Source organism: Garra rufa, unplaced genomic scaffold (genome assembly GCF_049309525.1).
Source record: "Garra rufa unplaced genomic scaffold, GarRuf1.0 hap1_unplaced_005, whole genome shotgun sequence".
Lineage (NCBI taxonomy): Eukaryota > Metazoa > Chordata > Actinopteri > Cypriniformes > Cyprinidae > Garra > Garra rufa.
The window spans coordinates 894820-908789 of record NW_027394280.1 but is presented as its reverse complement, the minus strand read 5'-3'; the positions used below and the strand labels follow the sequence as shown (position 1 = coordinate 908789).

General features: G+C 37.7%; 1 pseudogene; it reads right to left on the bottom strand.

Annotated features, from left to right (window-relative positions):
- Positions 1–374: 374 nt before the first annotated feature.
- Positions 375–13970, bottom strand: part of LOC141312750 (uncharacterized) — a 40744-nt pseudogene continuing 27148 nt past the window's right edge.

Below are 13970 nucleotides of genomic sequence, written 5' to 3'. Positions count from 1 at the left end.
AAATGTAGCTTGGCTGGTAGGTAACAGAAAATAGATATAATGGGTTGATGAGAAGCTATTTGTGCATGGATAGAGGCGGGGTATGAAAATGTGTTATTGCTGAATACATCTATTTAATCTATCTTTAATATATCATTAACAAGAAAACGAATGAAGGCCCACTGCTTAGGATTGTTTATTGTAGCAAATATATATGAATGTAAACAGTACGTATATCTACTGTATATACAGGCCACTGGAAGCACAACAAAGAATGAACTGCAGATTTAAAAAAGACCTGCACAAAACTAGAATAATATTTTCATGCTTCTCCTGATCAAGTCCATAAACATATTACAACATTAAATTGAGATTAACCAAACAATACACTAAAATACACTTAAAATCAATGGGAACAAGTTATTTTGTTCAGTTTATTGTTGCTTTTCCCAGGAAGGTAAAAGTTTGACTAATATTTTGATTAAAAGAAATCAACACATGGAATTCAGTGACATTACTCTTCATAGTCACAATTTGAGGGAATCTACTGTAATCACTCAATATTTGAAACTACAATAAAGCAAATGGTCTGGTATGGCCTCAGAAGTACAAAAACAAAAAGGTGAAGGATGCATGAAGGTGATCAGATGTAGCCCACATTCAGCTCCAGTGTGAACAGCCTTGATTTCACACAGCTTTTTTCTCAGTACACTCTTGAACAAAGAACACAGATAGTCTTACATTTGCATGATTGTTCTGTAAGTGTGATGAAAAACAATGTTTTAGTACTTTGACTACAACTTAATGTATTTCAAAATGAATGTGTAGATGATTGTAGAAATTGCTTCTTTTTTTAAACCTCTTCTTGCACTGAAGAAAACGGCAGTTTCTTTCCAGAATGAGTTTGCGAATGACGTTTAATGCTGCTTAGACACGTGAAACTCTTCTCACACTGAACACACTTGTACGGTTTCTCTCCAGTGTGAACTCTCATGTGAATCTTAAGGTTTACTTTAACATTGAAACTCTTTCCACACTGTTCACAGGTGTAAGGTTTCTCTCCAGTGTGAATGCCCAAGTGAACCCTGAGGTTTCCTTCTCTTGAACAACTCTTTCCACAGTGATGACACATGAAAGGCTTTTCTCCCATGTGAGTTACTACATGAGTCTTAAGATGTTCCCTCTCTGTGAAACTCTTTTTGCACTGATGACATTTAAAACTCTTCTTTCTTGAGTGAATCCTCGTGTGATTAATAAGGTTTGCGCAGTGTCTGAAACTCTTCCCACATTGATCACATTTAAATGGACTCTCTCCAGTGTGACTTCTTATGTGAGCCTTGAGGTTTCCTTTATACGTGAAACTCTTTCCACACTGAGGGCAGATGAAGGGCTTCTCTCCAGTGTGAATTCTCATGTGGACAGTAAGCGTACTTTTCTGTGTAAAACTCTTTCCACACTGAGGACATATGAATGGCTTTGTTTCAGTGTGAATTTTCATGTGAGCCTCAAGAACTCCATTTCGTGTGAAACTTTTGCCACAGAGTTTGCAGATGAAAGGTCGCTCTCCAGTATGAATTCTCATGTGGATATTAAGTTGACTTTTCAGAGTAAAACTCTTTCCACATTGATCACATTGGAATGGATTCTCTCCAGTGTGATATCTTAGGTGAGTCTTAAGTTTTCTATTACATGTGAAACTCTTCCCACACTGTTGGCAATTGAAAGGCTTCTCTCCAGTGTGAACTCTCATGTGGACAATAAGATTTTTTTTCTGCGTAAATCTCTTTTCACACTGAGGGCAGGCAAAAGGCTTCTCTCCAGTGTGAGTTTTCATGTGGACATCAAGGTATTTTTTCTTTGTAAAACTCTTTCCACACTGAGGGCATATTAACGGCTTCTTTTCAATGTGAATTTTCATGTGAGTCTCAAGATCTCCATTTCGTGAGAAACTCTTCCCACACTGTTGGCAGCTGTAAGGTCTCTCTCCAGTGTGAATTCTCAGGTTAGAATTAAGATCTGTACTTTGTGTTTTTATATTTTTTTCTGGTGAGGAAGTTTTTTTATTCTGTGAGCAACTAATTGATTTTTCTTCAGTTTTGAAATCATGTTTCTCATTTTGATTTTTCTCTTCTGTTTCATTGAGTTCTTGACTCTCCTCTTTCAGTGCCATCAGGTCTGAGGTGAAATGAGAAAAATGTAAGTTAACAACAGTTTAATTGCACAAAGCAACATCAAAACATTTAGACTAGTGCTGTCAATTAATTAAAAACTAACTATTTGACAATAAACAATTTCACATTGAATCTCCAAATTAATGTGAAACAACAAAGATTGAACATTTATAGTCATAATTAAAAAACGTTATTTGTAACATATATATTGTTGTGCTTTTATCACAACTACCATATTTGTAAAAAAACACCAGATCCTCTAAAAAAAATATCATAATGCATAATGCATAATCTGCCATGTTTATCTTCACGCTAGATAATTTAAAAGCAGCATTCAAGTAAGAAATATTTTCTAATCAAACCCACAAAAGAAAGAAAGTAATTTCATATTTAAAATACAAAATATGAGTAACTATTCAATTAACCTGCACTGCAAGTCAGGACTCCCAGGAGGAAATCAGAAAGCCAAGCATTGTGGAAATACAAATACAAAATCATGTAACATCATAGTCCAATGGAATTGCAACTAAACTTGTCTCTCCGATCAACTTTAAGACACAATCTAATCTTGAAAAAGCATCTTGAAGTAAGCCATTTTATTAATTTGAAAACCAGTGCTATCATCACTGTTCTTGTTGTTAATTTTCAACATATGTGACCCTGGACCACAAAACCAGTCTTAAGTCGCTGGGGTTTGTTTGTAGCAATAGCCAAAAATACATTGCATGGGTCAAAATTTTAGATTTTTCTTTTATGCCAAAAATCATTGAGAAATTAAGTAAAGATCATGTTCCATGAAGATTTTTTGTAAAATTCCTACTGTAAACATATCAAAATGTAATTTTTTATTTGTAATATGCATTGTTAAGAACCTAATTTGGACAACTTTAAAGGTGATTTTCTCAGTCTTTTAGATTTTTTTGCATCCTCAGATTTCTGATTTCAAATAGATGTATCTCAGTCAAATATTGTCCGATCCTAACAAACCATACATCAATAGAAAGCTTATTTATTGAGCTTTCATATGATGTATAAATCTCAGTTTTGTCAAATTAACCTTATGACTGGTTTTGTGGTCCAGGGTCACATATGGTATGTTTAAGCAACTCTTAAAGAAGAAGAGTGCTGTTTTCCTGAATATTAGCACGATTGCAAATGTGATGCTGACTTTATTCAATTCAAAAGACTGAGACTTGTTAAGGAAAAGTGGCATAGCAGGTCCTCTTCAACTCCCATCACAGCACAGATATTGAGCTTATTAAAGTAGCATTTATATTGTAGTGCTATTAGATCTCTCGGAAAACAAAACTTTTCCTTAAAGCAACACTAAGTAACTTTTCCCTCAACGCTCCCTCTACAGGTTGGAAGCGGAATTGTCCATTACTGCTGTCGTAAACTATTAAGCCTACCGTTGCATCACATTCACGTTGTTTGGAGGCTATCCAGGACCGGCTTTGGAAATAACGATGTCCAGTTACAAAGTAGAGTGTGTTGTATGACTTTATGAAAGTATGAAAACCTTTTGTGAAGCCTGCCGTAAAGCAAGTCGCATTTGTAATCTCATTTGAACTACAAAACCGCGACCCGTCGACCTAAACGTACATAGTGCTGTTATGGCTGATAGAGGTCGCAAAGCGAATACGAAAGTGCTGTTTCACCCTGTTATGAGTTGATGAACCACTGACATGAGTTCGGAAACATTATTTCAAGGTAAAAACAACTCTTTAGTGTTGACAATTCAGCTTCCAACCTGTAGAAGGAGCGTTAAGGGTAGGGCTGGGTATCGAGTTCGATACTTTTTAAGCACCGACCGAATTGTCTCGATACTATTGAGTATCGAAAAAATAATTTTCGTTCGGTACCAAATTTCGATACCCAAGGATATAATCTTGTCAACGTCAGTGAGCTAGAAATCTTTAACGTGCCCAGATCAAATGCTGGTGATAAGCTGCGGCGAGGCTGCCTTGAAAATCAATAGTTTATGGCGGTTACGCCCACTCGCCCAGAGCTTGTCAAATGTGAGGCTGTAATGTACACTATACTTTAAAGCGTAGCATAAATTTAACGCAAACAATGTAACAAGCGATCAAAAGTATTGCTACATTATGCTAATATTGACGGCAACAGCGTGCGATGCAATATTTGTAAAAAGGTTATGCGTCCAAGACTGGCAACACGTCAAATATGAGAAAACACCAGACACATTCTGGCGGCTCAGTCTCAATATAGTCTCAGTATAGGTACAACGCGACATACATTCACATCAAACGATAACTCAGCGGCAGAGCTGCACTTATACAGGGGCGTAATTTTCACTGGGGACACGCTTTTCAAAATCCAGTGTGTGTCCTCCTACTTTCAAAAGGTTTTGTTAAAGTAATCTCTTGTATTGTAGAATGCGCGCTCATCACCGCCGAGTTTCGCGGGATCGTTGAAACGAAACCAAAAGTAACGCGCACACGCATTTAAAGCAATTTTAATACCCCACGTTTAGAGAACGACTCCCCAATGCGCGCAAATTAGGCTACATAAAATATTGAAGCTGTTATTAGTATGTGGGCTAATAAATTGTGTAGTTGTCTATTAATAGCTCTGTACCATGCTTGAAGATTCGTTCTCTGTTTGCACTTTGAATTTTGAAAGAGTATAGCCTATTTTGATTATAGCTGTATTTATTGTCTACACGACTAAAGGCGCGGTCACACTAGACTTTGAGCATGCGAAATTCCTTCGGATGCTGCTGCAACGGTCGTGATATTACGTCATGCTCGGCTGCGTCTTTTTAAAAGTTAAATTCAGCACATGATACTAATAATACATTTTAAATGTAAAAACATACAATCTACTACATTTTACCGCAGTGCTGCAGTTTTAAATGTTTATATGTAAGGTTATTTTCATTCAGCTAGAGGTCATGCTGTGACGTGTCGATCTCCTGTTGGTCCCACAGAGTCATGTGACGCGAATTCGTTGGTCAGAGTTCACCAAGCTTGAACTTTCAAACGCAGCGAAATGCGAAAATGTTTCGCACGAGCTTGCGTTTCCGGTCTAACGCATTCGCATGCGTATGAATGGAAGTCAATGGAACAAGTGCAGTGTGACCGCACCTTAAGAAAGAACTGTCGTTTATTTTTTGTTATTTATAATATATTTTGTCATTTATTTAGATTTTAATCTAAATGCAGTGGTTTTGCCTCTAATTTAAATGGCTGTACCTATAATAGAGAAAATAAACATATTGTTCATGTACTCATATTATCATTCATTCTTGTCCCTTGCTTAAGGTGTAAACTAAATATATTAAAAAGGCTTTCAGAATCAGCCCATTTGCTTGTAAAACATCGGCAAACAAAATCGACCATGAAGAATCAATATCAGTGCTACATGCTAATTTTTCTAAAGAAGAACTGTTGAGTGATTTCAGGTGATCTTAAAAGGTTAGTTCACCAAAAGAGGAAAATTCTGTCATTAATAACTCACCCTAATGTTGTTCCAAACCCATGAGACCTTTGTTTATCTTCAGAACACAAATGAAGATCATTTGGATTTAATCAAAGAGCTTTCTGATCCTCCTATATTTACTGGATATGCATTTTCAATGCCCAGAAAGGAACCAAAAACATAGTCAAAATAAGTCAATGTGAATACTTCTGTGTGCAAAGTAAACAAAATTAACTTTATTCAAAGATTTATCCATGGGAGGATCAGAAAGCTCTTGGATTAAATCCAAAATATCTTCATTTGTAGATAATGACAGAATTCAAATTTTTGGGTGAACTAAACCTTTAAGCAGCAGTGAGCCTCACAAATACTTAAATCTGATTGAGTTAAAACTGTTTGAACTTTATTATAAAAACATTCACTGATATATTGTGTTAACTACACTTTGTTCATTTTGTGCTTTTGTTCCTTTGTTTATCTTCCGTCTGAGAAGGAGGTGCCTGCCTCTTTTGACATTTGGCCTCCTGGGCTTGTCTCTTTTCCTTCTTTCTTTTTTGCCATCTCTTCCTTGCACTTTCTTTTGTTTTTTCCTTATCTTTTCCCTCAGTTTCTTTTTAACCAGTAGGTTGAAATACTCGTCGCTGGTGAAGACACGGGCTGGCAAAGGAATGCGACGCCTCACCTTCTCCTTCCTCTCCAGGGCTGGACTCATGAGGACGTTAGCCAGACTCTCAGGTATTACACCTGCTGCCACCAGGTCATTTTTGGGAGCCACCGGGTTACAGGTGGGGCAAGGTGTTTGAGTTGTGCTTAATCTGTCATCAGGTTGAGTGCTGGACGTGAAGGTGAGAGTGGCGTGAGCACTGGATGGTGTGGGTGAATGAGTGATGGATGTTGTGGTGGCAGAGCTGGTTGGTGTGGCAGATGGTGTGGCGGGAGCGATGGATGGTGTGTCTGACGGAGTGGTTTGGCATCATTTCCATCTGCAGATGGAAGCACTCTTTCCACCTAATAAAATAAAACGTATGTAAAACTCATTATCACACTTGGAAAGAAATGTAAGTAACTGAGAGGATGAATTATCATATTATTAATTATTAATCAAAAGTGTCCACAGCAGCCCTGGAGAGAGGAAAGATGCCAGCCTTGCGAAACCCAGCCTTAATGTTTTGGGCTGTGACTGCAGTGGGGTAGACATGTTTGAGGAGAGCTGACCCATCCTGGAAGCCATAGTTGAGAAAGCACACTTCAGTGGGTTGAAGACTGCAATGTTGAGGCGCTGCAGAATATGGGTTGTGTGGACAGGTAGGCAGAGAATTTCAATTTGGTTTTCCCTGCAGAACATGATTACGTCTTTTGAAACGTGTGTCTCGTGTTGGTCCATGATTAAAATTAGTGGTCTCTCCTCAGGAGCATATTTAATAAAATGGCTGAGCCATTTTAAGAAGAGCTCCGAGTCCATGTAACCCTTATCCTTGACACCATAGGGGGAGCTGAGGGTTGGTTAGGATGAGGGTTGTGGACATATTTCTTTTTATAGTCCTGGAGAGTAGTGTGGGGAATGCTGTATTTTTTTGCAGGTACCCTTAAACTTGCCCCTGCCTTCACTTCCTCAACTGCCTCATTTGATTTCTCCTTTGAATATTGTTTTTTCTTTCCTGATATCTTTCTTTTCCTTTTGCTTTACTGACTTTCCTTTAAATTAACATTATTTGTGTCAATTGTGTGAAATTGTTTTTCAAATTGTTATATTATGAATTATGAAATTGTATGTGTTATATGAACTCTTATTAAATAACTTTTCTGAATAACCTATCATTGTTTTTGACTTTATGATAAATTAAATAACTGAAAAGTTGCCAATAAAATAATGTTACGTTACAATTCAGTTTTATTTCATGTTTAATTTGTTAAAGAATGACAATTTAAAATGTTAAAACATTAAATTCATGTAACATTAAATTAATGCCAACTTTTTTCTTTTTAAATTAACATGAATGCTAACTGGCAAACCGCGTCTGCTGACTGTCTCAGACGGAGAGTTGTGGTCATCGCCCACATTTGACGTTTAAATATCCCCATTTCAAAGCATTAACAATTTGTGATAACTTAAAATTCATTTTATAAAGACTGTAATACGGTGAGATCCATAAATTTAACGGAAATGCACATTTTTGCTGCTCTAGTTGTCTCCCCTCCCAAGTGCCAGTTTCACGTTTAGCTAGACCGCCATCCATTTTCAAGCGCAGTGGGCGGACCTAACAAACTTCCCGAAATCTCTCTGAAAAAAATGGTGGGAGTGTCTCTGTCGTGATCGGGGGTGAAAGAGGGAGAAATGAAGATGACACAGATATATAGTTTATGTATGACCCGGAAGTATTTATTCAGCGATCGGCAGTAAAAGGTAATCTGTACGGAACATCGTTTGTGCACGGAACATGGATAGTCTACATTAGCTGTGCTAATCAGCAGATACAATCAAACGCGAGTTCAACAACTCACCAATATCACCCAATTGTTGGTTTAGGAGACAGACCAGATAAATGTTATTATTTCATCATTTTTGGTGTCTTTGAAATCAAATTTGAACAAGTTAAACACCGTTAATCACTCGCTACTTTTCCGCTTCCACCGTTATTTTCAAATGATGCACGCTGCAGTTGCAGGCGCGCTACATTCGGATTTCTTAAAGGGGGCCGCATCAGGACTATACCGTATATAGATGTTCGTGTTTCTGTGAAGTCACATGTAATACATTTGAACTCATTTGAACATTATGAAATATCATATTTATTATCTTTGCCTTACTTTAATATTATGAATTTCAATAAATACATATTATTTGTTTACATTTGTGTTTATTCATATAGGCTGTAATTGTGTGTGTTAAATGCAATATAATATACATAACTATGTTTTCGGGGTGAATAAAGACCTTACATGATGAGCCATTATGTTTTTATTAACTTAGAATTATCAGTTTATATCTACACACACCGTTGGTCTCCTCACATGGAAGCGCCGTTATGTTTCTACAGTAGCCCTAAATGGACAAACTGCTCTACAGATCGCGTTTTCAGCACTGTTGATCTAGAGAAAAAACACTGACACAATGATAAACAAGTAAAGTAATCTACACAATAACAACGTTTTATTGAATTATCAAGTAAATCTAATTCCCTAATTTACGTTTTAAAATAAACTTCATTATTCTTTGCTGTCTAAAACGACGACATCTTAAACCTGTGTTGGCCACTGTAGATTCAGTAAAGGGAGGATTGAGCGGTGGACGGAGTCGTTGGTTGCAATTCAACCTCACCGCTAGATGCCGCAAAAAAATCTACACACTGCACCTTTAAGTTACCTCAGTCAGGCATCGTATGGCTGTCACACTCCAACCATGCATGCATCCTGCAGCAGCGTGTTAGAATAATATTGCTTTGTTTTTGTTTTTTATTGAATAATGGTTTTCATTACCAGTATAATATCCATTGAAATATAAATTAAAAATTAAAATAAAAAACGATGTAATTTCATGTACTCTTGGGGGCCCCAAGCAGCCGCTTAGTTTGCTTACGCCTTGGGCTTATGCCTCTGTGTGGAGGTTTTTCAAACAGTTTGAAATTCAGGGTTTTCACTTCATATCATTCAGATCAGAAGTAACTAGTAACTAGCAACTTGTGTACTTTTTCCATTGGATGCTTTTTTACTCTTACTCAAGTAACTATTAAGTCTCTGGCGTGGTGTGGTGTATTGTGTTGTGTTTGGTGGGGGTGTGACACAGTCATTGACAAAAGAGGTGTAAGCTTGTATTCTCTCCAGTCAAATGAACAGTAATGGTTTATAGGAAACCCACCCTTCAGATAGTTGAAATAGTTGAATTAATCCCTGTTTACAACTGCTATAAACATATATAGTTGATGTATTTGTTAAAAAGCAAACACATAAGCAAATAAAATAATAAAGAGCATGCATTTCCTTAAAATTATGACTCATAATTATAAACTCACAGAACTGAAGCTAAACGACCCTTGTGTTGAAACTTTTTATAAACTGATCATGATTTTAGTGCTGTTACTAAAATGTTTAGATTTTAGTGTGTGTTTAATAGTTATAATGGGGACTAAAACTTGCTGGAGCAAACATATCAAAATAGGGGAAAAATTTTAAATATGAATATGTTAGCCTTACATTTATCTATAAACTACCTGTCTCTCATTGTCCCTATCTTTAGTCTTCACAGCTGTCCTTGTGTTATCTTCTCTGTGTTTTTTTCTCTGCATCAGTTTCCATCTACCCACAAGGTATGTAATCAATCAGTGTTTGCCAGTTTGTGGATTATGTATTATTATCTGTATAATTGTATCTGTCTCACACAAAATTATACATTTTGTTGTTAATTTTTATTAATCTCTTGCTAATCTAATTAAGATTGTATATGATTAGCTGGATTTGGGATAACCAACAAGTTTTGATCTTGATCTTTATTTATTTTTTATGTTTGGCTTAACACTTTGGTAATTCTTCTTTGCTCTTGACTTCCTCTGCCTTGTATGTACCATTCTTACTGTGTCTGACAATGTGCAAAAAAAAAAAAAAAAAAACACAGAATGTTAGTGTCTTGTTGTTGACTTTTGACTTGTGACTTTGCTGCATAAAAACCCAGAAACAAAAATAGTAAATATCTCTGCAAAACAGAAAAAATCACCAGACAGTGATCAGGCTAAGAAAATCTACATTCCTATCCCTGTCAAGGAGGCTGCAGGTCTGGCTTAATTCTTGATTTGTGAAGCTGTGGAGCTTCAGCACCACGGACAGCAGCCGATCCAGAGCTCAGAGCAGCAGTGGATGTGACCACTACCAAAGCAACAACAGACATCACTGCATTACAGTCAAACTTAGCCACTAAAAGTTTTTACATCAATGTATTAAATTCTAAAAAGTATTAGCAATTTCGGAGTAAATAACAAAGCTTCTAGGCAGTTCTGACATGTCTTCAATGTTGAAAATTTCCTATGACATTCCTGAATCAGTAAATACATTACAAAAACATTGTCCAGTTGTCAGGTGTGTCAGTGTTGTTGTATAGGGGTGATCAATACACATATAATTCATATAATTATTTACAGGTACAACACAGGTCAGACTAGTGAAGCACATCAACTTGGTCCTGCTGCTGACCAGACAGGGTCCGCTGTGAGCCATCTAGCTGAAGATCCTGAACCTCATGAAATGAACTGCCAGCAAACTATTTCTTCACTTCAATGATAATACAGCAAGGCCAGCCAGTGACACTGACGGGCTCTACAAAAGTCTTGCCCTTTTTAAATCACCTCTTGTCCAAATTCCATGAACCGTATCAGCATAACACTGATGCAAAACTTTGCAAAAATGCATCAATATGCATTGATGAGAGGATGCTTCTGTGGCGTGGGCACCTCACTTTCAGGGTGTACAATGCTCAAAAACCCAGCAAATATGAAATAAAATCCTACATATTGTGTGATTCTAAAACACGGTACTGTCGAAAATGCTGGCAGTTTCTGGCAACTTTAAAAAAAATGCTGCCAGGGAAAGAGTTAAAATACTTTTGAAATGTCTTGTGTTTCATCAATCTTATCAGTTCCTTAGAAATCTTTGCACTAATGCTGTGCATTAATGTAGGTTATGCAACTGAAAGTACATCAAGGTGAGTTTAAGTAAACTGCAAAAACTATTTGTTAGTAATAGATACAATGAAAAAGTAGTACTTTTTAAGAGATTCAAGATAAAATTGAATCCCATTAAATCATGTAGAAATGATCCTACAGGAAATGTATGTCTTGTCCTATTAGACAATTCCTAATGGAATTCAAGGAATGCTTCCAAAATATGATAGAAATTCTAATTAGAATCCTTTATGGGGTTTTTTCACAAGGGAGTATTTTGCAGATTCTGAAAAGGAAATGTAAACTGTTGACTTTAACTGTAGTTCCTCACAAATAGTTGTTGTGAATTAGCTCAAGAGGGAAATGTATATAAATAATTAATTTATGACTAATTATGATAACAATTATTTATATCAGCTGTCAGTATTAACTGTAGCAGAATTAAATATCACCATCGACTAAGCTGTTCGTCCAGCAAACATTCAGGTTAATTTCACAGTAACTCTAAGCAATGATATTTTCTTGGCCACAAAAAAATAATATTCTTACAGTATTAATGCATTAGAGCATGTAGCTTGATCAGAATCGTAAAGGGACATTAATTTACAAGGCAGAATCAGAGACTCATTTGTGCACAATAGTTTTATTAATAAAGGACTAACACATGACTAATCTAAACAAACATACAATCACTCATACATGGAGGAAGGGCAAGTCAGATTGGATAAATGGAGCCATTAGAGAAACAAGAAAAATGAGGCTATGAAAAAAGTCAGTTAACCACCTGAATGAAACCATCAGTGCCATTTTACAACAGGGTTTACAAATTAATTTTTTTAAACAAATTAAACAAATATGTTTTTTTAGTTAAATGTATGATACTTGCATTGCCTTGATCATTAACGAGTGTCACCCAGTCTTTTCTGGGTTTAAGGAGCAATGAATTCCAAAGATGTCCTGACTCTGTGGTGATTGGGAGTTTTTCTTTCTTTTTTTTAATAAGTGGATCAGTCTATTTGTGCTGATAACATCACTTCCACTTTGTTTTGTTTTTTTGTTTTTCCTTTAAATGCGTCTGTGAGCACCTGTTTTTACACCAATGTGAATGCTTGTGTGTGCACCAGTGTGTGAGCGCACTTGTGTTCATAAGGTTCCTCCATGTAAATGTTTAATAGTGTGTGGGGAACCATAGCCCCGTCCCGCAAGGCATGAAGCAGACATGGAGGAGACCCGGGCCCCAAACATCCGGAGGCCCCCCAAGGCATGGGATTTTCCTCATCTTCCTAGGAGTTTAAGGCCTCCCAGGCACAGAAGCATCGGCTCTGGGACTTATCAACCAGAAGATGTCAAGGTGATGAGACAAGGCACTAAAAGAACTGAGAAAAGCCTGGAGAACTGAGCCTTTATCTCCTATGGGGGTCACAGTCAGGAGATAAAGTTAAGTGGGAGGCCAGGGTAATTGATAATTGGGAGGCTAGAGAGCCAATGGTGACTAATGACATTCTTGGAGCACTGGACAGTAAAAGCTCTGTGGTTTTGGTGTTACTAGACCTGACCGCTGCATTTGACACTGTGGATCATGCTGTCCTCATCTCACGACTTCAACACACTGTCGGACTGCAGGGCATGGTTCTCAGATGGTTTTCTTCATACCTCACAAACAGGACTTTTTCAGTAATGCTTAACGACCTCTCCTCCTCAGCCGCCCCTCTGTCATCTGGTGTTCCACAAGGATCAATTCTTGGTCCTATTCTGTTCTCACTCTATATGCTGCCACTTGGTCAACTCATCTCCAGTCACAATGTCCGTTTTCACTTTTATGCAGACGACCTTCAGATCTACCTTCCTGTGGTTCTGAATAACCGTTCTGCACTGGACCCTCTCCATAATTGCATCCACAACATCAGAGAATGGCTTTCCCAGAATTTCCTTCACTTGAATGATGGAAAGACTGAGTATATCCTGTTCACCCCGGACTCACCCAACAGTTCCCTCACTTTTGGTCCTCTTACACCTCAGTTTGCACCGACAGTGCGCAACCTGGGTGTTATTTTTGACAGTGGTTTGATTTTTGGTAAACAAATAAATGCAGTCGTAAAGGCAAGTTTATACCAGCTAAGGCTCCTCAGTAAGGTCAAACCATTCTTGTCCCGAGCTGACCTTGAAAAGGCTGTCCATGCCTTTATCAGCTCGCGGATTGACTACTGTAATGCCCTCTACACTGGACTTAATCAATCACTTCTTAATCGGCTTCAATTGGTGCAAAACGCTGCAGCACGTCTCCTCTCCAACACCTCCAAACGCTCTCACATCACCCCTGTCCTTCACTCTCTCCACTGGCTTCCTGTGCGGTTCAGGGTGGAGTTTAAGATCTTGATGTTCGTGTTCAAGGCCATCAATGGTCTGGCCCCTGCCTACCTCGCGGAGTTGGTTAAAGGTTGTATCAGCGATTTCTAGGCTGAAAAACAAAGTGTCAATTTCAGCTGACCTTTCATCACGATCCGCTCGTTGCCTGCCCCATAAATTGTCTGTGAAAAAAACGCGTCTCTGTGGTCAGCCTACGGTCCGAGATATGCCAAAAAAACAATCGGCACTACCAAACTTTCCACACATAAACAAACAGTGTTCCAACCAATCAGCGTCAGGGGTTTGGTGTTGTGGACTTTCCTACTGGTGCAGGGATGTGAGGGAGGCGGAGCGAAAGTCCACAACACCAAACCCCTGACGCTGA